The 25,662-nt window shown below is 34.7% G+C and overlaps 1 protein-coding gene and 1 long non-coding RNA gene across 19 annotated transcripts in view; one reads left to right on the forward strand and one right to left on the reverse strand.

Annotated features, from left to right (window-relative positions):
- LOC147833110 (uncharacterized) overlaps positions 1-24,807 on the reverse strand; it is a 142,073-nt gene extending 117,266 nt beyond the window's left edge. For all 18 annotated transcript variants that reach the window (XR_015513517.1, XR_015513525.1, XR_015513514.1 and 15 more), the window contains exons 1-3: positions 24,742-24,807; positions 22,133-22,339; positions 20,213-20,276 (exon numbers count right to left, since the gene is read on the reverse strand). This is a non-coding gene — a long non-coding RNA (uncharacterized LOC147833110). The remainder of the gene's footprint in view (positions 1-20,212; positions 20,277-22,132; positions 22,340-24,741) is intronic.
- A 125-nt stretch (positions 24,808-24,932) lies between these two features.
- greb1 (growth regulating estrogen receptor binding 1) overlaps positions 24,933-25,662 on the forward strand; it is a 50,864-nt gene continuing 50,134 nt past the window's right edge. The window contains exon 1 of the mRNA XM_087290680.1: positions 24,933-25,058. The gene's annotated coding sequence lies outside the window, so the exon portion shown is untranslated. The remainder of the gene's footprint in view (positions 25,059-25,662) is intronic.

The following is a 25,662-nucleotide window of genomic DNA, read 5'->3' on the forward strand; positions in this document are numbered from 1 at the left end:
AAGAACAGGCAAAAATAGATTGAACATGCCGGTGCTGCGCTCGTTCCATTGCTGTGTTTGTTACTTTTTTCCTGCAGTGTTCGACTGAGCTGGGACAAAAGGAGACGCAGACTACAAAAAGGTGCGATTTTGACAGATGAATCGGGCTGGCCAAAAGGGAGCCCAAACGAGAGACTAAACCAGGACAGAGGGAAATGCAGAAGAGGGTGTTTTCGGCTCTCTTCATACCTGAACTCATCAGGGAGTCTATGTGTGCGATTATAGGAGGATCATTTTTATGGTTGCCATCAGGGGTGCCTTTTGAAATAAACTTATGCCCTTCAAGACTTCACTACTTTAATAATACAATTATAGCACAGCATAACTGTATTGTCTGGAATAATAATGGCATAAATTTGTTTAATGAATAAATGTCAAGTTCTACATTAATATTTTAAAGAGAATTTTATCAAAGCTGCACTAAATGCATTATGCAGTTATATATCAAAACGACTGATTTCATCAAGTCAAAAAATATTTTACTGCTAAAACAACTTTTATTATTATTTATTATTAATTTTTATATTAAAAACGTGCTAGCTTTAGATGGTTTTACCTTAAGCTTTTCATAGAGTGATAGTCATAATCTAAATATAGGTTTCATTTACAATAACAAAACCTAAAATTTGCCATTGATAACTTACTTTTCCTGCCATTAGTCAAGCACTCAAGCTCAGACACTGTCTGTTTGTTTGTTTTTCTCCTCATTCCACTACCAGTTATTTGTCAACTGGTGATTTCTTCAACAAAGATCCAATCATCTGAATCAGTCAATCCCATAAGTTGCTGTCTAAAAAACAAATGCCATAATTTCATTAGTGAATTGGTCCAATGAATTTGGGAACCAGTTAAACAGATTTATTAGATTTATTAGTTTGCAATGTCATTTTGGGAAAATCATGGCAACATGAAGATACAATACACTGCTGCCATTGAAAATTACTATTCTGTAAATGTCATAACAAGGGCTGACAACTATGACCTTAAGACTTGTTTTTCCACAAATGTTTAAATTAATATAAAATGTATCAATAAATGTATTTCTAACAAACTATCAAACTGCAAAAGTACCAAGTTTTCTAAAACAATTAGTCATAGCACCTTTTGACTGCTCAAGCAAGAGCTAAAGAGAGTTTAAATCATGTCCTAATTACTGCCCAGCTATAGAAAGTAGAGCGCTCTGATTTGAATTTGCCCTGTTTCTGAAATAGCTCCCTAGGTCCAATTCAACATTTCACCAGAACTGATGTACTGTTTGCAATATTTAAGGCCCAGGTCATGTAAGGCGGAGTTGGAGAGTAAAATGAAAAAGTTAGGGAAAAAAAGTGGAACACACAAAAGCAACTACATATACAAAAAATTTATATTAATATTATTATTAGAGACGTTCTGATACATCAGTGAAAATCGTTATCAGCCGATAATAGCATTTGGCTGATCTCACGAAACAATCACAAGTGTTTGTGTTAGTTGGAGATGAGCAAAATATTTTAATGACCTTGCATGTATTAAGGCTTTTTTAAATATAAGAACTTAATAAATTTCTGTTTCTCTGACAATATTGTTGACTAAAATCTGGCTGGAAAATAACAAATGAAACATGAAAATATATTTTTTTCATGAAGAGTTAATATTAAAATGTAACGTAATGTACTTATTGCAGTAAACAGTAGTTTATAGGTCTGCTTCCTTTTAGTAAAGTAACGGATTTATAGGTGTGCATTTTAACTTCCTTCATCAAATATGAGCTCTAAATTTTTTCTTTATTAAGACATGTTGAATTCTTCTGCCATCATTTGCAATGTTTCCAAATTACATTGTGATTTTTTTTACTACTTATTATATTTCTTTTTTTATATCTATTTTCTGTAATGCAGCTTCTGACCATGACATCTAAACAGCCACAAGAGACATACTTAAAGGATTAAATGCAGCATCCTTAATTTGTTGTCTTAGGTAAGGAGAGATCTCTACTTAAGTATCACACATAGAGGGAAAATATGCTTTGTGCATTATAGAGCTTGTAGCATCAGAATCGGTTCTCATAGTCAGTATTGGTCGATCACCATGACAAGGAATCGGTACTCTTTATCAGCTGCAAAAATCCTGATCAAAGCATCCCTAATTATTTTTATTAATTATTATTATTATTGTTATTATTATCATGGGCTAGGTAATTTTATACAAATTGTTAAAGAGTATTTCAATTTTTTATTTACCTTCATCCATTTGCCTAATTGCTTCACGGATCATCGGCTATGTTTTAATTGTGTAATGGGAAAACCTCCACAATGTAATATTAAAGACATTTCTGTGATTGAACAATATCTTTTCAGCTGTTTGCAATAAATAAAGCAACAGGAAAATGAACCTCAAGCCTGGCTGGTTTTCAAAACATGGGGGATCTGTACTTGGACTTTTTTATTAGTAGCAGCAGAAATAAAAATGACATTATTCTGTGAATGACTTTTTCAAATCCTCAACTTTATAAAGATGTTGGTCCATTAAACTACTGCAATTAAGTTGCTCAAAACTCCCCCCACATGCCATTAACTGCAATATCTAATTAAAACTAAAAAAGGGAGTCGTCTTTGATTGATAGGATCTCTTTTCACTAGTTTGCATTTTAATGTTCATTAATAAACTTTTATTGTTTGGCTAATTATAATACCCCCTTTAGATAATGACTTTTTGCCTTTTGTTGTAAAGTGCACTCAGCTACATATGGAGAGGCTGAAGATGATGATGCTTTATTTTCCATTCAAAATATTCAAAATAAACAGTTGTTTAGGGCTTCATAGTGGTTTCATTTGCATGAGAAGCCAGAGCTTTCCTTTGAAACTGATATAAATCCAATTTCACTTTTTAGTGGGCTTTCTTCAGTGTATTATTTTTTCTGATGCTTCATTCAGCCCAAAGAACAAAGAGAGCTATTCAAAGCCTGTATTAACTCAGTCAATGACTATAAACATTTATCAGTAAGAGTAAATTGTACAGATTAAGACTAAATGGTCTCTGAACAAACATGAGTCATTGTTTGGCATTTACAAAAAAAGTGTGAAAAATTGTCTTATTTGTATTATAAATGATTCAAATGAAATATCCACCTAATTCACACTCCGCGTTAATTTGTTTTACATCCTAATATGAACAAACTGTATATAAAATTTGTCCAAACTATGTCCATTTAAACTTTCTTTACAAATGACGCTCTGTGAAAATGTCATTGTTAAAACTAGTTCTAACACAATAAACACATTCATTACAGACAAATTTCAAAGCTCCCATTACCTGTACATACAATACAGCTACCTGTTCAAAAGTTTGAGGTCAGTGAGATTTTTAAATGTTTTAATATAAGCTTATCCTGCGAACCAATGCTGCATTTATTTGATCAAAAATACAGTATAAATTGTGAAATGTTGTTGCACTAATATGACCCATTCAAAAGTAGTTTATCATTTAATTCAATAATTTATTTCATTGCTTTTAAAGATGAATTTTCAGCTTCATTACTCCAGGCTTCAGTCACATGATCTTTCATAAATCACTCTAATATTAATTATTATTGTTATTATTAGTATTATTGTTATTAATGGTAATAGTAATAAAAGCAATAATAATAATAATAATAATAATAAAAAACATGAAAAAAAAAAAGATCCCAAACTTTTGTCTGGCTTTCTGCCTTGAACAAGAAAAAAAAAAAAACTCACAGCTCAATAACTGAGAACTAAACAAAATATTGTAATTTACTAGATGGAAAAATTTAAAGGTTTATGAATATCTGAAAGAGTGAGATTCATGTTGCATAATGTTGTATACACTGTAAAAAATTGCTGTTAAAATGATCCGATTCTACTGCAAAATAAAGTTTTTTTTCTTTAAAACAGAAATAGTTAAAACAGTGAATTCTGGGTAATATTTTGTTTTCGAGAAAGTGACCAACAGTAGAAAACTGTCGACATTTGAAGTCTGTGTTTGAAATCCCACTTTACGCCCTTGTTCACTATTATGTACACTAGTTCACTAATATAGTTCACTAGAGTTTGAGTGTGCAAAATTCTGTAGTACGGCGCTGCAAAAAGAGGCGGGATTAAACAAGATAATTAGACATATAAAAAGCGAGAAATTGGTCCATATTTTGAATTTGTGTCCAGAGAGGTCATGTTTTGATCCTCAATTGGTCTCACTCAGTCAAGTGATGTGATTTCGCCAGTTACAGCCTTAAAAATTAACTCAATTTTTAAAACCACCTTCAGTCTCAGCAGAGGATCTTTAAACAACTCCACAAACAGCATCAGCTGATTCACTTATTACTGACCGATATTGAGAATTAACAGTGTATGTGAGTGTGTGTGTGTGTCACCGTTATGGTCTCTTCACCCTTGAGTTCATAAGTTTAGTTTCTCCAGCTGCTGTAACACAGAGTTTATAAAACTTTTTTGTTATAGCAAACAGTCAAAGTTTAACAAATAAACTCAACAAAATAAACTGTTATTCTGCATGTTTCTTCATTTATAGACAGTTGCTGTTTAGTTGCCGATGCAATAAGCAATTAGAAATTTTTTAATTACCTAAAATAGTTATCATTATAAATATGCTTATAAGCATATACTGTATAGCACATCATAAATTCATACTGCAGTTGGCCAATTTGAGACAGTCGGTTTCAATGAACAAAATTCACTTGAGAGTTCACTTGAGTAGTGTTAATGTAGTTTGTGTTTTTTTATAGCAACATACAGTAAAACACTGTAAAATAAACACTGCAGAATTTAACAGTAACTTGCTGGCAACTGTGCTGCCAGTTACTTGCTGTTTTTAACACGACCATTTTTAACAGCAGCTTATCAAAAAGTGGAAAACCATTACACCTACACCTTAGTAGAGATAAGTAATAAATGCAATATTTATGAACAATACAAGATATGTGTTCTCTCTTTTGAATCTACTCAAACAGTGTCAGCTCACGTATGAGTATGATAATGCAACAAAACCCTCACACTTCAGACTTGAACATGCTCAGGACAGTTTGCAGAGAAAAATTCTTCAAAATTCCACAATTGTGTTGGTGTTTGAATTAGCGCTGCACGATATTGGAAAAGTTTTGCGATATTTTGTATTTCTGATATATACTGTATATTATAATGAATGCAATTTCACCAGATAAACAGCTTTAGATAGAATTCTTCATTTTAGATTGATTGGGGTGATGTTTTTGGAGTCTCGAATAATATAGAACAAACAAATTACAAGTATGGATAAATACAATAAAGCAAAAAAAAAGTGATGATAGTTTTCTGGAGAGTCAAACAGTATTCAGGTTACAGATATTGAATAATCAACACCGCATAGTCTTCACTGTATATAAAGTAATCTTTATTAAAGTTACAAACATTAGAATTATTACAAACATTTTTAAATTGTGGCCGAATGTTTTAAAATGTTCACACAGTCACAGGCCTTAAAGGGATAGTTGACCCAAAAATGAGAAGTACTCATTATTTAGTGACCCTTCACTTGTTTTAAAGTTTATGAGTTTATAAAATATCTTCTTCTTTTTGTTCAACATAAAAAAAATCCTCATAAATGTTTGAAACAAGTGAAAATTTAAATTAAAATAGTCAGTACATTTTTGGGTTTAAAAATGCATGAAATGTATATACTTTTACTCAATTATGACTAAACTCTGCACTGAGTATAATCAATTATATAATCAACTATGATACCAACATTGCATATCCTGGGATGTGACTATTGCAGATGCACACATTGTGATATCAATGCTGAAACATAAATTGTGCAGCCCTAGTTTGAATCAAGACTGTGATCTTTTAAGAAATGATCATGCAGCTTTTTCACCTAGGATATTATTTATGCATATGGTTCCAATTAGGGTTAAAGTCTTAAAGGTAAAATCTTGGTGAATAATGATTTACTGATGAAAATGTTTACAATCAGTTAAATTGTATGCATTCACACACTGTCAAGGTTTAAAAACTCAAGCCTATTGACCTTATTCTAAAATGCGGAAGTGCACCTGTTTTTACGATTGTCTTAGAACTTCCGATTCAGTCGCCTATGGGAGAAATGACTAGGAATAATAAACGGCAGAAAACGGTCAAACTACTTGCTCTACAAACAAATGTTTGCATGATTATACAGACCAAGTAGAATAATATAATAAGAAAATATCAAATTGCAACATCAAGCAGCGTAACGAGCAGTTTTTAACGTCAAAAAATGAATGGAAGTCAATGAGACCGGAAGTCTCAAGCCAAAAGAATTCAAATGGCAGCGCCCGCTCGTCAGCGGAGAATACGGTGAATAAAAAAAGCTTGCAAAATATTTCTCGTCTAGGATGGGTAGTGGCAAAGGCTAGGCAAGTAATAAACTCCTTACTTCATTTTCTAATATGAATGAAAAGGGGAGAAAACAAGAGAACAGAGGGCCCAGTGCAAGAGTAGATTGATCAGAGCTTGTAATGGGGCAGTGATAACCTTGTGTAATGATATGTTGCTGTGCTTGTGATTCCTGTGCTGGCCATGGTGGCCGTGCATGATGGATCACAACGGCAAGCTGATAGTGCCATTACTCACTGACACGCGCACCTGCCTGACACCCATCCCCTCTGGACACAGCAGCCCCCCAGAACCCGCTCCACCGAGACTCTCCACTGGAAATTCTGCAGTCCAGCAAATCCCACAAAGTTCCTCCCTGTGCCTCTTTTGTAGGACGTTTCCCTTTTTCACTCCCTCTACCTGACGCTTCCTCGAGTTATACTTGCTCTTTGTCTCTCTCTAGTGAGAGTTTGGGTATTTGACCTTTGGATTTTCAAAGTATATATTTATTGATTCATTTTCCTTCGGCTTAATCCCTTATTTGTCAGGGGTCGCCACAGCAGAATGAACCGCCAACTATTACAGAATATGTTTTACGCTGCAAATGCCCTTCCAGCTGCAACCCAATACTGGGAAACACCCCTACACATTTACATTCACACACACTCATACACTAGTGTCTATTTAGTTTATTCAATTCACTTATAGAGCATGTCTTTGGGCTGTAAGGAAAACCAGAGCACCCGGAGGAACCGGGAGAACATGCAAACTCGCGAATTAGCGACCTTCTTGCTGAGGTGACAGTGTTAACCACTGAGCCACCCAAACGAAACATTAATGTGTTTATTTTACAGCCTGTATTACAATAAATAAATAAATAAATACATCACAAATATTTGAATTTTCAGTGACTTGATGAATAAGCACTTTGCTGTTGTGAATTACTTTACAGTTCAGTAAAACAAGTAGCGTTAGGTAAACGCTCCGATCTGAACCTGGTGTCTCCAGAGAATGTCACTACATCTTCTTGAATTCGCTGATTAAATTTCACCATCATCTTACAAACATGTATGTGCAAAACCGCAAAAAAGGTCATCACTAACTACCACTTTAACTCACACCCTGCTTTAAACAGATATTTCAGGCATATTGTCTTGCTTTGCAGTTGCTTGCGCAAAATTAAAAAATATCCTTTTAGGTTAATATTGCCATCATTTGTTGTTCAACATCACTCAAAAAACCCATTTGGTTTAGTACACTGATGCTAGACTTGCTAACATCAAAGCAATCACCAGTGAATCTCATCCACATGTTGTGGGATTGCCCTAAATTATTTGATTATTGGACTAAAAGACATAAAACTCTAAAAGATGCCTTTGGCATAGATCTGAATACAAATCCACTTCAGGGCATTTTTGGGTCGGCAGTAGATGCTAACCTTTCAGTAAGGGTTCAAAAGGTAGTAGCTGTTACTACTTTACTAGCAAGACGTCTCATCCTGTTAAAGTGAAAACACCAAAACACCTTTTACTGCATGGATGAAAGAAGTGTTTACTTGCATTGAATTGAAAAAAAATTAGACTATCGCTTACTGGTTCTTTAAAGACCTTTGACAAGTTGTGGCACCCCTTTTTAGATTACCTGCTGGCTGACTCTCTTGATTATTAAACTGAGCAATAATGTATGAATACATATTTATTATTCTTTTTTTAAGTTATTTATCTTTACTATTATTATTATTTATTTATATATATTTTTTTTTACTTAATTATGTTAATTTAGTTTTTTCAATGGGAAGTTAGAGGCTGTTGAGGAGTATTTATTTGAGGTAGTGTTAACAACAACATGGAAGGATAATTTTAAAATGAATGTTGTGATTTATATTCCATGTAAAAAACCTAATAAAAAATTAAAATTAAAAGCTCATCAGCTAATTTAATAGCAGTATATGTGACGAGAAATATTATGTTGATGCTCAATATAATGTACATGTATTTATGAATTTTGTGATGCCTACATTGACATTAATATTAAAATAATTAAAATAAATTTAATATTAAAATAAAAAAAAAATTCTCATTTACCTGGTGTCAGTAAGGAATTAATAATTATTGACTCAAACATTAAGAAAATCAAACAAAAAAAAGCTATTTTTTTAATATAATAATTTTGTATAAGAACATGCTTATGACATCTTTTCAATTTTACATAAATTTTAAACATTGAACAATGATCAATTACTGATTTTTATTTCTCTCATACATTGACTTTTTCACAAATGTTATTTAAAACATATCACACACACACTAACAATATTTTACACAATCTTTGCACAAAAAAATCTATTTTTGGAAAATTAATCTGATGCAGACACCAACTGCTCTTTAACCCTCACCAATTAATAATTCCTCGATAATTAAAAATGATCTCAAAGCTAAATGAGAAAAGCGTGATGCCCAGGTCTCTCTCCGTGGCCTGCAGTACAGAAGACCATCATAACAGAATCCCAGCGAGGGGCCTTTTACAGTCACAAAACGCAGCACACCAGAGCACCAGTGTCGGGCAAGCAAACGTGTCAACCCTCCTGATAACTGCACCCTACTAGCCACCCAAACCGCAGCGGCCTCTAGCCTATCAATCACGGTAGACCAGCACAGAGAGCCTGCCTCCCCTGCCACTGGATGATGGAGGACAGGGGAACTGAGCTCCATGCATATCAGCTGCTGCATTTTGTAGCCCTCCAGGAGAAGAGCAGGTGAAGGGCTGAGAGCAAGAGTGAGGGTGCGCATGAGAGTGATAAAACACTTGCCTCTGCTCCATCCTTCCATGCAGTTGTTGCGTTAATTGTTTTGTTAGTCTGTTAATGAAATCACATCACACTTAAAATTATTTTGTATATTATATAGAAAATATTGTATTTAAAAATATTATATTTACAAGAAATTTTGAAATATTGCATGGCAAAGGGCTGAAGTCAGAGTCGCATTCATATATTAAGACAGCTGAGATCTATTGGTGTGTGTCAGACACTGTAAAAGACCCTCCTGTATGATTCTGAGGTGTCTTCTGTGATTCTATATTTGACTTGCTGGAAAAGGAGAAAACCCAATTAAATAAGCAGAAGGGCAGGTTCGATTGTGGGGGGGTGTACAACCCAACCCACCAGAATTTAGCAGAATTGTAATAGCATTAATACTGTAGATATGGACTAGTGTCTACTCGTTGTTTGAAACTAAGGTGTGCAGTATGAATGTAATTTTATTAATATTATTGTCTTCTTATTTATGTAATTCATTTTATTTTATTTATCCTATTATATAGAGAGCTCTGCTGTGACATGAATTTACCTTTGGGATTAATAAAGTCTAAACAAACAAAGAAGTAATTTTAATAATATTAATCATCATAATTATTATTATAAACAGATGTATAGATGTATTTACCCTGTTTATTGCACACATATTTTTATGAACAAAGAAATTCTGATCATACATTGGTACCATAATTTACAGTGTAACAATAGTACATTTGTATACTTTGTCACTATTCATCAAACCACTAGGTTTTACCCATTTTTTCAGCAAGAAGTATTTATTTCTTCAAAATATAATAACATTTAGTATGATATTTTTTCTTTAGTTTTAGATCTTAATAAGTACAGATCATAAGTGTATTGTGCTGATGCAGAATGACAATGGAACATTAAATACGTTTACATTTCATTCTCACAAAAGTTATTTCAAAAGATTAGACGTGCAGACGCTTTCTATTTATATTTTTACATGTGCAAATTTCATTTCATGCAGAAACCCGATTGTATGGGTCAAATGAATAAATTATATACTTCTATTGAGGAAAACAAGCTTGCGTGGTTAAATGAGGTTTAGCATAGATTTTATTAACCATTAATAAATTTACATGAAAAGGTAGTCAATTTAATTAAGAGTAATTAATTGCTTTTTATGTACTCTTTAATCAATTCCTTCATACTTAAAAGGAAACTGTAATCATAGCTGACAATTTAATTTAATACCCACATTCTCCACCAAAAGAGTTTCACTTAACAAGACGTCTCTTCTCCAATTCACAGCATTTATAAATGTCAAAATATTGTGCACATCCCTCTTGCTTTCTCTCTGGCAGTATAAAGCTCGCAGCAAGCCAGACGAAAGGAGGATTACACTTTATTGAGGGAAAGCTGGGAAAATTACTCAGCGGAAAAGAAAACCGTTGGCATACCATCAAAATCTCATCCAGAAGAATTACCATATGACTCTTTACCACTGACTGCCAAGAGAGGGGAAAAAAAGGCTTGACTTGAAAACCGTAGGAGTGTTTTGCGAGTCTAAAGGAGCTCGCTACAACCGCGCAGCTACATCAAACACTTGAATAAGCATGCATTAGTATGCTTGTTTTAATCCTGGATGGCTCTGTGCTATATCCAGCACCCATTGTGAAAATGTCAAGTGGTGAAATTGAACCGGTTTGCAGATATCTGTGGCTGTCACAAATCTGTCTAAACAGGTTCGGACTGTTTAAAGAGATTCCAGTGAGAGCCGTTTACCATACTGCCTATTGACTGCTCAAATTACAACTGTCAGTTTAACTAAAATATTATTTGACTTCTTTTGATGACATTGAAAGTGTGCGCCAGCGTTGACGCTGGACTTAACATCAAAATAATATCTGTTTACAGCAGGACACGGCGCTAAGAGGAAAAGACAGTTTTCAAGGTACCTGAAAATGCAATTCTGGAAATGCACTTTGATGTGAGAGACTGTCAGCTTTCGCTAAACACGCATTTCATGCTTGCACAGTTTTGTTAGACTACCAGCTCCTGTAGTTTCAGGAGTGCTTTCTGTTTATGAGAAGTAAAACAGTTTTGAAACAGATGTCTGATGATTGGATTTGCTGCAGAAACTAGCGTATGACTGCAGAGTGATTCAGAAAGAGTGAATAGCATGACACAAATTGAAGTTTAGTGGCTAATTAGCTTTAAATGGGCCACTTAATTGGTCTCGAATGCAATGAGAAAAACATCCATATTTCACTTTGTCTTCATTAACGCACTGGAAAGTGCTCATTTGATTTATAATAATGAAGTTAAATAGCAGATATTTATTTCTTGGCCTAAACCATTTTACTGAATCATTTAACAAGATAAACTGAGGAAACAAACATGTAAATATTGGAATAAAATGTTGCCATGTTGAGCACACGGCTCGCTGATGAGACTCTACATTCTCATTAAGCCATTAAAATACTTAGAGAATGTGCAACTTATCAGTTGTCATATATCTGTAACTTGATGCAAGACTAAAAATGCAATTATATTCAGCCAGGAACACACAAAAAAAAAAAAAAAACGGTTATGATTCAGAGATCCAGGAATGCTGCATGCTCAAGGCGAAAGAGTTTGAGTCAGAGAACAGAATTGAGCTGTGGAAGGATCACAGAAGACGGCACCTGGGGGATTCTGGCCATATGTTTAAGCTTTGTCTTGTCCTACAAAGTTAGTGCGCCCTTCATCATGCTTCGTCAAAGAGGAGCTTGGCTGTGACATAGAGAATATGGGCTACCACAGCGAGAGGAGGTATCAGTAAGGTATCGCTCCTGGCTGCTTTTTAACAGGGCCAACCACTGCACTGATTATGGCATAATTACAGCAGTAAAGCCAGGAGATTATCCACCTGGTTATGGGCTCAAGTCTCTTCACTAATAGGGCAAATGAGCAGCTCCAGCTTGTAGGTTCGGGCCAGCCGAGCAGCCGATTAATGCAGTTTATTGGGATCTGTTAAAAACATTAACTGAAGACAAGCACAGCAATTCGTCATGTTTAAAGGCAGGGAAATTAAATCATAGCAGAGGGAAATGAGCATAGATAAAGCAAAAATGCTCTTTTAGAGGTTACCTGTTTGCAAGCGGTGTACTTTTGCACACCACACCTCTCCCCTCCCCTCACTAGTCTCCTGGTGGACCACTTTCATTCTCCTTTAAGTGGGTAAATTGGAAATAATTGCCTCAACCGTAAACAGAATTTGATTAAAGGACAAAAGATACCTGTGAGAGCATATGAGAGGGAATTAAATTGGATTTGCGTAACTGCTAAGTGTGGCAGGAGCCGCAAACCCACTTTCTCATTTACCCTCACTGGCAGCTGCGCTCAGCACTGCTGGATGCTGCACATATTCACATTCACGGGACAGTTTGAAACTATTTTCACTAACTTTACTTTGTTTTAATCGTTTCAAATAGTTTACAGCATTCACAATATTTCATGTAGACAATTTTGAGGGATGTAAACAAAAACCAACATATCCCAACGTATTTCCTGTTTTACATTTTTAATTTCTACAATTTCCAAAAATGCAAATATAGCCATACATTGATAAATGATGTTATGATAGCTGTTTTAACATTAAATTAGGATTTAATTGCCCTTTTGTTATAATTACGAAATAGTTTGATAACAAGCAGGAAATGTTCTTGGGCAAATGACATGACCACATTGAAATAGTCTATATCATTGTGTCAATTTACAATTTTTATATCTCTTTTAATATTAAAGCAAACCCATACTTTCACACACCTAAAGAGCAGACAAAATTTCAAGTTCATTGTCATTTACCACATGCCCCTGTCATTTAAATAATCCAAACACCAACAACAATTCTTCTTCAGTCAAGTGCCATTGGAACCTTGCTGAATTAGCAAAATATGCTAATGCAGGTAACTGGCAGCTAAAAACTGGAAATCCACAAAACTACAATGGAAACCATTTACAAGCTTTGCATTTACATAAACATGCAGCCTTGTCAAACAAACATGCTTCACTTGGAAATAACGCTTCAGTTTTCATGAGAAAACATTTTTCAACATAATAGTAAAATTCAAAAAGATTGCCCTGTCATAACTCGTATAACAGACATGCATTTCAAATGCATATAATCTTGCAAGTCAGCATTATTGCAACTTTGGCAACTTTGAAAAATAAAATTGGATCTCGCAGTCAAACAAAAATAGTATTGTACGACTACTGTAGTCAATATAACAATGTTTTGAAAGTGTTTTGAATAGCAGAAGGACAAAACTAAGGCACATGCAGCGTATCTTTGTGGAAGCTTGCATATTTTCCACTTTAATTAATTTTCCAAGGACAAAAGACAGGAGTTTTGCTAGACTCCATAAATTATTACAAAAGACAAGAGCGTGTGACTCTCCATTTAAAGAACAGTTTCTGCTTTTTCTAAATTGTGTGGAGTTCTTTTGCAGATGTGCTTTGGAGGAAATGTACCATTTCATGGTAGGGGGGGCCATCTGCTGGTCATATTAAACAACAGAGCTTTTGTACGCTTTTCATCTTTATCCAATATTTTATGTTTACTTCAATTGCAAGTTAACTGCATATTAAATGCCTACAAAACAAAAAGATTATATATAAATAAATGTGTAAAAACATACATACAAATATACACTGTCATTCAGTGGTTTAATGGCCACCTAGAAACGTATAGGTCTACGGTAATATCTATAAAGAAGATTCAAATTAACTGTATAGAAGCCTTTCAGCTTGAGTGTTTGAGCTAAAAATTTTGCATTAAATGAATGTGCGTTTCTTGCTTTTGTTTCTTTCCACCTACATTTGTGAACTAAAACAAAGAGCAGGTAACTTAGTGGAAAGTGATGAATAGGTTTGCTGGCGCCATCACTCGTACAATGAAGGTGCCAGGGCCGGGTGCAGAAATGTTCAAAGTCATTGTTCCCCTGGAGACGGGTCAGCGTATTGGTCAAAGCCTGATGCGACTGTACTGTGCTTTATCCTCATGTGCACCTAACCACCTCCACCCAGAGCCAAGCACTGAGGATTCTCACATTTATTTCCAGTAAAATCTCCCTCCCAACTGCAGAGTATGCACAAACATCTCCTTGATGTTTGCTATGCGTCCTCTGATGTTTACCTGCATAAATAATGTCTTTGGTGTGCCTTTGCAAAAGTGATCATGTGTGTAATGTTACTCGAAATGTATCAGTAGAGCGATGCCATATCTGGGCTTGACCTCATGCGTTCTGTATGTTTAACTTGGTTTGTCATGTAAAAGTACTGGACTGGATAGAAGTTAACTTTTACGTATACAAATCTATTTTTATTTTAAGCATTTAAATTGATGAAGAGCACACACCATGATGAACTGATGTGCTGTTTTTGACTCTTAATATGTACAGGCTGAATTAGACCATTGAATTTGAATAAGCGGTATTTGATCTGAGCATGCGATCTGATGTACTTGCTAATAATTTGAGATTATAACTGTGATAATTGAGCAATTTTAGAAAATGTAAAACCATAAACAAGTGCAAATAGAAGATCAACATGTAATTGGACATGTTTTTTTTGTTAACGTTCATTTGATGTCAAATATACTTACACTGTAAGAAACTCTAGGTTTCACACAATCAATTTGCGATGGGACAACATGAGGTAATGAAGTTGTCTTAAAATTAAATTAATCCCAATTATGTATTAACTGGTAATATCGGCACAAAATATACAAACTTATCAGCCCCAGTATTTATCTATTTGTTTAATCATGAACATTTATGATTTGTTTGTGACAATTTATACTTATATATGCCATAAACAATAACCTTATATTATCTGAATAATTAAAATTAACTGTAAAACCTGCATAAAAATATGTAATATGACTTAGTAGATTTTTACAATTTATTCATATTATAAATTTAAAGTGATGTGAGTGGTCTACTTATTGATAACATTTCTAAGTCCTTATACTAATCTTCACGTATTTTGTTTTACTTCAAAAGTTGAAATTGAGGAACAGAGAGCAAGGGTGTGCGCGCGCGCGCGTGTGCGAAACCGTCAAAGACACGCCGGGCGCCCTGAGATTCCCCACGCAAGGCACACCTTATTAAACACTGCCTGATAGGGTCAATAGCCCGCTCTCCCAACACCACCCTAGAACAATTTCAATTTTAATAGCTTTTACTATGTATTTCACAGGCAAGCCCCCATTGAAATAGAGCCATCAAAAAATCCCGCCGACAGATTCAAGCCCGGGAGCTTGGCGTAATTATCCCAGCGGACGCGCGCCTGTGTAAGGTAGTTCAACCTCGTTCATCATCTCCAGCAGGCCCCGGACTCTGCCTGCTAATTTCATCCCCAGGATTAGCTTTGCTCACTTGTCTATCTTGTTATATTTCTTGAGGGTGAAATATCGCCTTCCACTTTTAATAAGGCTGAGCGGGGCCACGCACCGTTGCCTGCGCGCGGCGTACGCGCGGAAAAAGGGGCAGAAGGGGAGCAAAACTTTGCCGCGCGCTCTTCTGGGGAGTGACCGGAGAGAAAGAGTGAAGGTGAAAGCGTATGCCTGTGATACCTGCAAGGCAATGCAAGCTGTTTGCTCTCTGAATAGAAAAGAAAAGAGGTGTGGAGGAGCTCTGGGCCGTGCGCGCTGATACACCTCCAGAGGATACTCGTGCGCGCCGAAATTAGCAGACACTCGCAAGGAGGAGAACGAGCATGACATCTTATTAAACTTGTGGATCAAATCCGCGTATCCTCAGATCATTTGCCATCCGTTTGTCACCTTCACCCTCCACCCCGCGCGCCCCGCACTTAATTACAATGTATTGTGTTTAAAAGGGCAATTAAAGCCATCACACCAATGGCGTGTTGGACTTTAATTACCCATTGACAATAAGGGTGAATGCTGCTGTGTACTTGTAATAGCTTATGCCTCATTTGTGCAGGGCACCAGTTTGCAAGTTTTCTAAAACAAAACTATAAACACATACAAATAACACTAACAAATAACACTTAACTTGCATTAAAAACTGTTCTTTTTGCACTATGTTGTTTTGCACTCCTTGCCCTGACCCCTTACGAGTAATTGTAGTGTTTACAAGTTTTTATTTTTACTTATATTTTTACATATTATATTTGTAATTGTATTTATTGCAATTTCCTTTCTTTTTTGTATTAATATTATATGGTAGGCACCTAGGGTCTGAGAGCGTTTTGATTATCCGTATGTCCTGTACCTGTGGTTGAATTGACAATAAAGCTGACTTTGTCTTTGATAATATAGTAATAATTTTATAATAAAATAATATATAAATAGTATACAATGGATACTGCACATTAAATCTGTTGTATTATTATTTATCTGCAGAGCAGTGGTTATAAAATAATACTTTTTCTATAATTTATAACATGGTTCATGCACATTTTTACTACAAAAATTTCATGACTTTTCCATGATTTTTCCAAAACTTTCAATTAAATTTTTATGACCTAATGATTCATGCAATGTCTACATATGCATGGTAAAAATCAACAAATGTTAAAATTTATTAAAGCATATCGTAAAACAATCTATTTAGTTTCAATTTATATTTATTCATTCATTTATTCATTCATTTTCTTATCAGCTATAAGCCTCTTTATTAATCCGGGGTAGACACAGCGGAATGAACCGCCAACTTATCAAGCATATGTTTTACGCAGCGGATGCCCTTCCAGCTGCAACCCATTACTGGGAATCATTCATGCACACTTATTCACACACTATGGCCAATTCATCTATAGCGCATGTCTTTGGACGGTGGGGGAAACCCACACAAACACGGGGAGAACATGCAAACTCCACACAGAAATGCCAACTGACCCAGCTGAGGCTCGAACCAGCGACCATCTTGCTGTGAGGCGATTGTGCTACCCACTTCGCCACCGTGACACCAAATTTATATTTATATCTTTAAAAAAAGAAATACACCACACAAATAATGTGAGAGTATGTGATTGGGAAGGACAGAAAAAAAGTACAGACAACTAACTAACTACAACTATAATTGTATCAGATATCTTTTTTAAATAACTTTTCCTAAACTTTTTGGGTTTTTCTGTTTTTCCAAAACTTTTCCAGGCCTGGAAAAAAATTCCATGACTGTATGAACCCAGAAATAAGTTTTAATTAGCAGGATGTTTTTATTCACTTAAAATATAACAAAATGTATAATGTGTTATCCAATTGCACCATTTATTAAGTACTGATCAGAATTGTTTTCTTTCATTTCTTTCATATTTAAATAAATATATCTGGTTTGCAGACTGACATTATTTCAGTAATTGGCATTTCATTTACATAAACGTCACTTTTAATCACCTTTGTTAATTATATTTGATGTGGACACCAAAATGTACAATCCTAAAACAAAATAAAATAAACATAGTGGAACATAATGATATTAAACCAACCCTAACATATTAAAGTTAAAATACTGGGCCCCTTGAAAGTTCACTGAGGCCCCCTAGTGGGTCTAGGTCTAATAGATAAGAATCTGCAATCTAGTGTTTTGCTTTGGGTCCTCTTATTATTCAATTTTGTTGTGGCAATGACCAGTCATCACAATAAATTGTAAAAAGTTAACTTAGTTTAACCTTAAAAAAGTGGACCATGTTATCACAAATGTGCCTGACAGCCCAGGATTGAAAAAAGAAAGAAAAAAAACTAGACCTAATTACATTCAGATCACAGTGACATGAAGTATTTCAAAACACTGCTAGCTATTATTCTGTTTCTACTCACCTTGAAATATTCAAGAGCTCACATATCACTCATTCATCGAGCAGAAAAATTGAAAAGAGAGACGGCAAAATATAATTAACCTTGTTACAGCCAGGTCAAGCAACCGATTGTTATTCGTTTCATATGACAGCGCTTTGAGGCAATATTTTCCCAGGGAGACTCATGGCATACGACATAAATTGAGATAAAAATGAAAACAAGAAACCTGAATTAATACTACTGTACTGTATCAAATAAAAAGCTTCTTGGCACCTGTGAGATACCCTTAAGCAGTTTAGAGGTAAATCGCTATTGAACCAGATCCTTTTAGCTACTGGAGCTTATTGCTTCAGACTTTCATCACAGAGGCCGGCTAACATTTGATACTTCATCATCTACCCGTGGCCTCACCGGAGCCACTGAGTCAACCTGACACACACACACACACACATATATATATACAGCGCTCAGCATATATAAGTACACCCCTCACAAATCTATCTTTTGAATTTATATTTTTAATAGAAAGCTATACAATAATATATTTTTGCATATACATTAGAAAAATTCTGTTGAAAAGTTTTTGTTTGTAATTTATTTTTGCAATATTTTGCTTGAATTTAATTGTATTGTCTTTGAAATTCTAAATATGTTTGGTAACTAAAATATTATTTTAATAAATATATCTGTTTAATAAATCATAAATTAATATATAAATTAATAAATAAATGTTTTTTTTAAATGCACCAAAATACATTGATCATATTCACTAAGAAATGGATACAAATATTCATTTTCAAAATGCGGTGTCCTCCATTATGCTGCATTATGCTGAGCACTGTATATATATATATATATATATATATATATATATATATATATATATATATATATATATGAATGAATAACTCATTAAGATACAGCCTTAACCAGCCTTGGCAGTAGCAAAACAAATTGTAAATATGCACTTACTGAATTGCTTTAAAAATAAATAAGTTTCAAATGTGATGAAAATACATTGTTTAGAATCATAATGCACCCAATTTAGCCCATTTGTTGATTCCCTTTTGTTATGTCATTCATTTAAATTGATTACCATATTTGAAATAAATGAATGAGCAAGCTGAAATTAGACGGTGTTATTGAACTGTCTCTCTGATGGTCCAGACCTGATCTGGTCTAGGTTTTTCCTGCTTAATTAAGACTCAGCTGACACACTGTTCATTACTTTTGCAACCCTCTTGTGAGTGAATTGCCTCCTTCCATTAATATTTACAGCCTAATATCTGCAACCCCGAGAAGCCACAGCACTCAAATTATATGTCAGATAATTAAAAGAATAATTATGAATGGTCAGCAAGGTAAGAGCCATATTTCATCGATGATTGTGTATTTATTTTCCATTTTTCATGGCTTAAATGTATTTTGTATGCAAATAAGCACCGGACAGTTTTTAATTAACCGTGAGGGGCATTATGAGCAACTTGGTAATAAAATATGTTTACCATGCATGTGCACAAAACAATAATTGTATACCATATTTAACAGCACTCTCCTAATTTAACTCACATTATTTAATATAATTATTCATCAATAATAATTACATGCCTTTTATGTTATTACATGCATATTTTGTTATGATGCTCTTGATGACACATCAGAGCAGGAATATGAGGTCATCATCATCATATATATTCTTATATTATACAAATGTAATCCATCCTACAGATGTATGAGCAAAAAGTCAGTACAACAGCTGACCCACCATCCCCCCCACTTGCACCCGGCATACTATACTATACAATGTGCCACACTTCACCTCTCACATAAAGATGGTCATTAACTGAATCCCATAATTTTCTTCCCTGCCTCCCACGAAAGGCCATTTGCAACTTTAGGTGTGGCGGGATAATGGAGGATGATATTTCTATCCAACAATGCCAGGGGCAGACTCTGATCATTTTCTCTTCTGAAGGTTAAACTTAGATAACCTGCCTTTGGCATTTAATCAGCTACTTGTTAAATACTCTTTTGGTAATAAAATAATTTAAAATTTTATTGCTTCTCAAATAAGGCTCTTTTTAAATGGATTTAATGACTTTGTTAAGGCTTTGCTGAACGCATCCCTAGTTAGGCTAGTGTGTAAAAGCCTAATGGTAATGATATGCTTTACAGCTTGCAAAATCGCAATGATATTCATTAAAATGACTTTGGTAATCACTGTGTGTAAATTAGAAATACCTGTCCTGTTGGCAGACATTTAAAGGGATAGTGCTCCACAGTACAGCATTCAGCACTATGGTTTCTGCAAAAAGAATAGATATAAATATATGTGAGATATATCAGTGCCTGCACTTTAATAGACAATCCACACATAATTTAGAGGTATCATTTATTAATATGTTTATAATGGCTAATAGCATTTATTCATTTTGGTTAATGTGAATGGAGGTGGCACTGTGGTTCAGTGGTTAGCACTGTCACCTCACAGCAAGTAGGTCACTGGTTTGAGTCCCGGCTGGGCCAGGGGGCATTTCAGTGTGAAGATTGCATGTTCTACATGTGTTTGCGTGGGTTTCCTCTGGGTGCTCTGGTTTTGCCAAGAGTAAAAAAAGACATGAATAAACAGAATATGTGAATTGGATAAACAAAATTGGCCGTAGTATTTGAGTTTGTGTGTGAATGCAAGAGTGTATGTGTTTTTCCTATTAATGTGTTGCTGCTGGAAGGGCATCCGCAGCAAAAAAACCTATATGCCAGCAACTAGTTCTTTGCAACACTCACATGGTCGCCCAGTGAAGTTAAGCAGGGCTGCGCCCACCCAGATGGGAGACCACATGGGAAAGCTAGGTTGCTGCCGAAAGTGGTTAGTGCTGCCAGCAGGGGGGCTCAATCTGTCTGTGTGGGTCCTCCTAACGACCCAATATATTGATGGGGACTCTATACTGTTCAGGGAGCACCGTCTTTCAGATGAGACGTTAAACAGTGTTCCTGACTCTATGATTGTTACAAATCCCAGGACGTCCTTTAAAAACGATGTTTAACCCTGGCATCCTGGCCAAATTTGCCTACTGCCTTCTGCCCATCATGGCCTCCTAATCATCACTATGTCATAATTGGCTTTATGACTGTCTCCTATCCACCAATAAGCAGGTGTGTGGTGTGTGGTCTGGCACAATATGGCTGCTTTCGCATCATCCAGGTGGATGCTACCCACTAGTATAAAGTGTAAAGAGCTTTGGAGGCAAGGAAAAAAATATATTTATATGCTAGTAATTGGCAGTTAATTTCACAGTGACAACCCCAGATAGGTCAGGGACTTAGCTAAAGGATAGTGAGTGTGTTAATGTGAATTTTATACATACATTTTTTCTACATTTTAGTCAATTAGCAGACTTTTTTTTTTCAAAGTGACTTACAATTGAGGAGGTATTCAGCAATTCAACAAGAGGCAATACACACATACAAATACAGGCAACTGTACTTTAACATTTCATGGTTTTGATGTATGTCTGATTATGTGCACTAAATCAGTAAAAGCTAAATAATTGTTATTCACTAGTTCACTCACTCACTGACATTCCTTAGGCTTATTTCCTACTTTATCAGAGGACACCAAAACAGAATGAACCGCCAATTAAACCATTAATTAAGTTTATAACACCTAATTCTTAAAAAAAACCTGATAGTACAAATATATTGGTATGTGTAAAACTAATAGTAATTAATGCATTAGGTGAGTATTAGATGAACTAATAAAATGTGCCAAATTATATCAATTAAATTAATAAAATTAATGAATGAAAGAATTAAAATAAATTAATTTATTATTTATTCAATTATAATACTTAAATTATGAGACACATAAATGAGCAATATATATTGTTTCTTGAATGTATATTATTAAATGCTTAAAACAAATTCAAAATCAAGAATTCTGATTATAGATGTATGTAATTTAATAGATTTTGTCATAACATATAAATTTTAATTTATATAAACTGAAATGTAACATACTAACATAAATTGAATCATAGTATACATGGTAAAGTATACACATATTATGTCTATTCTAAAAAAATATGTTTTACAACATTGATGACATTCTTGGTTAATAAGAGGCCACCAAATAAAACATACAAAACTATAAAAAAGAATAACCTTGCAGCATTTCCTTATGAGGACCTGGTGGTCTGTCCTTCAGAGTCCGGATATGGTCATGCTTCCTGTCCACTGACATCCATATAAATGGCCTTATTATCTCCCATTGCAGTGGAGAACCTGGTCTGGTCTAGTCCAATGAATCACCAGCAAGTTCTCCTTTTCTGGCCAGGCTCCAGCTCTTGTTTTCTCATTAGGTTCCGGTGCCTGTTAATGACAAAGTAACAATAACTCACATGGATTAAAAGCCCAAATCTGCAGTTGAGAGACAGCATGAGCAACTAATGAGGTGCATTTGGGTAAGTTGTTGACACTGTTTTTCACAGCAAAGGAGGGATATCTTTAATTTACTAAAGCTATGACAACAGCCGAAAGAGCAAAGTCAAGCAGATGAAGATGAATACACCGCTTGGGTCCCCAGGAACTTCTGCATTAGTGCATGACAACCTAAAATGCTCTTGTCACCAATGAGCGTCACATTCGCCTGTGGGCACTTAGTGGGGGAATAAGAAGCCGTCAGGATGACAGATTGCCAGAGACCGGGACTTGTTGGGGAAAAATGAGAAATGAACATTTGGTGGCGGCAGCGCTGCACACGATGGGTGACAGTTATGTGATATGCTCATGTCAATTTAATAATTCTGTCACCGGACGAGAGGAAAAGAGAGAACGTATGAGAGAAGCCATTAACTTCATACATACTGGCCTCCATAGTGTGTGAATGGCTGTGTTAGATCAGGTCTTTGGAGATTTAAAAATAAAAAATAACACTGTTTTGGCTTAGGTTTGTGTGTCAGCCTTTAAAGAATGAACCACCATTCTGAGAATTTCCACAGGGATGTGACATGGAAGCTTCAATTTAATAGTCTCTACACCGGCCTCACAATATCTTCATTTAATTTTAATAAGCCACATAGTTTTTAAATTTCTCACAAAAAAAGTAAAAAAAGGAGACCAGAAAAATTAAAGGAACAAAAAAAAATAGTAGAAGAAAGTAAAAAGTGGGGAAAAAAATAATGGGAAAGGATAAAAATAAGAAAAGTTGAGGAAAAGATTGACTCTAAAAAATAATGAACAATGACAGGCCAGGAGCCAGCCTTGTGAAATAGGTGCTTCTTTTTTCTCAAAAAGTGGACCTTTTTGCCTCATTTAGGCTACTATGTAATTGTTGGATAATCAAAACAAACAAAAAAGTTTATTTAAAAATTAATGGATAACAACTATAGCCAAAATAGTATTTAAATTTATTTTAATATCGCGTTTGGTGCTTCATACCTTTTCATTGGTCATTTTTGTTTAAAGAATAAGGTCCAAGATTTAGAATAAAAGTTACTTGTAAAATATTTTCTCTATTTAAAAACAATACAGTAGCGAAAAATGACTTTGCTCATGTCAGATTTTATGCTTGCTTGCACAGCTGGATGTTAACTCATGAAAAAAACTATGCGTGCACTGGCCAAAACTGATTAGATGAAGTCACACTGAAGCAACAGCCAACAGAGGATTTCACTTGGTCTTTTTCGATGGGTTATTTTCACTATTTATGAGGGCATAGCAGTCAAAATAGGACAAATGAGCTTATAGGACAAATTCTGGACTTAAGTCAGTGAGAGGTGGGTCTTTCGTACCCCACTGTCTACGAGCCTGATTTATATGTATTTTCGTAATTCACGAAATAGCTTATAATAACATTTCTTATGGTTTTTGTTCAATATATGTTTAGGGAGATATTAAGACTTAAAAAGAAACAAGGAAAACCTCCTGAATAGCGAAAAAAAACATTGCAAAAGAAAAAATTGTACTTTTAATGTCTTGACTTAAAAATTGCATTTTCAAACTACCATTATTACCTTTCCACAATAAAAATGGTTTCTACAGCTTTGATCATGTCAAATTTAAAACTTTTTAAGACCTTTTAGAGACAATTATGAATAAAATTTCAGACTTACACAAGGCTAAACCCCAAGGATTTTTATAATGGCCCAATTAAAACATTAAAAAACATAAAAAAACAAATGTTATCGTAAGAAAGAGAATCAAGATATATCTGTAAATAGAGTTTGTAAATAAACTTTTGTTAAAACCTTTATTGAGATGGAATGTTTGGATAGGTCAGTGGATTTAAGACTTTTTAAGGCCTAAAAGTTTGTTTAGGACTTTTTAAGACCCCGCGAAAACCCTGCATAAAAGAAAAGCTTCAACCCGTTCTAACTCAGTTTGTCCAGCAGATGGACACAAAGAGCTGGCAGATAAACTCAGGTTTGTACTTCAGTCGAACTCAATGTATGATGCTCATTATAACACTAATTAAGTCACATCAATCTTCTGATAAATTACATAATCTATCATATATCTATCATAATCCTCATAAATTAATAAGACCCCACAATATAGGAAACAAAAAGAGAAAAATGTAGTTTGAAATAAAAAAAGACACAGAAAACACAACACAACCAAAAACCGAGTGTATGATTGCTGCTAAATTAGCTTTTTGTTATGCCATAATTAATATAGGCTTGCTCACTAAAAATACCCTTCGTTTTACCATAGTCACCATACTCATGAAGCACATTTGAGTATGTTATACAGAAATTATTAAAACAACTTACCTGAAGTTTTAAACACCTGACTGTTTTCAGCACTTATGTCCTAAATCCCGCTCAACAAGCGGTGACGTTGGGCGATACCATCTCCACAGGGACTTGAGGGAGAGAATGAAGGGTCGACACCATCACAGAGAGAGGAAGGGGTGACCAGATCGCAGTAAGAAATTATGGCATGCGGCCAGCGGCATTTTTACGGAGTCTGACCGCCAGTGACCAGCGGAGACGCGGCTCAATCGCGCATCTCGGAGATATGTACATGAACAGTGCGATCCTTGCCGAATTCCCTTGGAATATCTGAGTGATTTCACAATTAACTAACGGTGAGTTTGTTCTCGTCTTAAATGTGTTTATTGCATTGCCCGATTTATAATCAATGGATAGGGAAGATACATTTGCCATCCTTGGTACATCCGTTCTGAAACTACCGCTAGATACGCTATGATCGAGTAAAATTAAATAATGATTATAATAAGGAATATATGGAGAATATTATATTTAAAGACTAAAAAGACTTTTTAATAAAAATAATTTAGTATCATGTATGCTATAGTCTAACTTTTAGTTACTAATGTAACTTTTTAATTGCAAATTCAGTAATCTCATTCATTCAAATTTTAGTGAAATGCAAAGAAACACGTTATCATCGCATCATTTTATCGTCTATAATGTAATTAAAAGGCATCATTAATGCTTCAGAGAATGCATATTGTATCTGTTTTGAAGTTGGTTTTATTAAATATTGCTTGCTCACAGTGCTAACTCGTCGCACCGAATAATGCCTTGTAGAGTTTTACATCGATCAAAATGTGATTCAATTTATTGTTCATAGGAAACTTTGTGTTTACCCTGCTTATAATGTTATTGCAATGTTACTCTAACATATTGTCTAATACAAATGACAGTGGCTACTTGTTGCTGTTCATA

This window comes from Danio rerio, chromosome 17, assembly GCF_052040795.2.
Source record: "Danio rerio strain M-AB ecotype USA chromosome 17, GRCz13ab, whole genome shotgun sequence".
Classification (NCBI taxonomy): domain Eukaryota; kingdom Metazoa; phylum Chordata; class Actinopteri; order Cypriniformes; family Danionidae; genus Danio; species Danio rerio.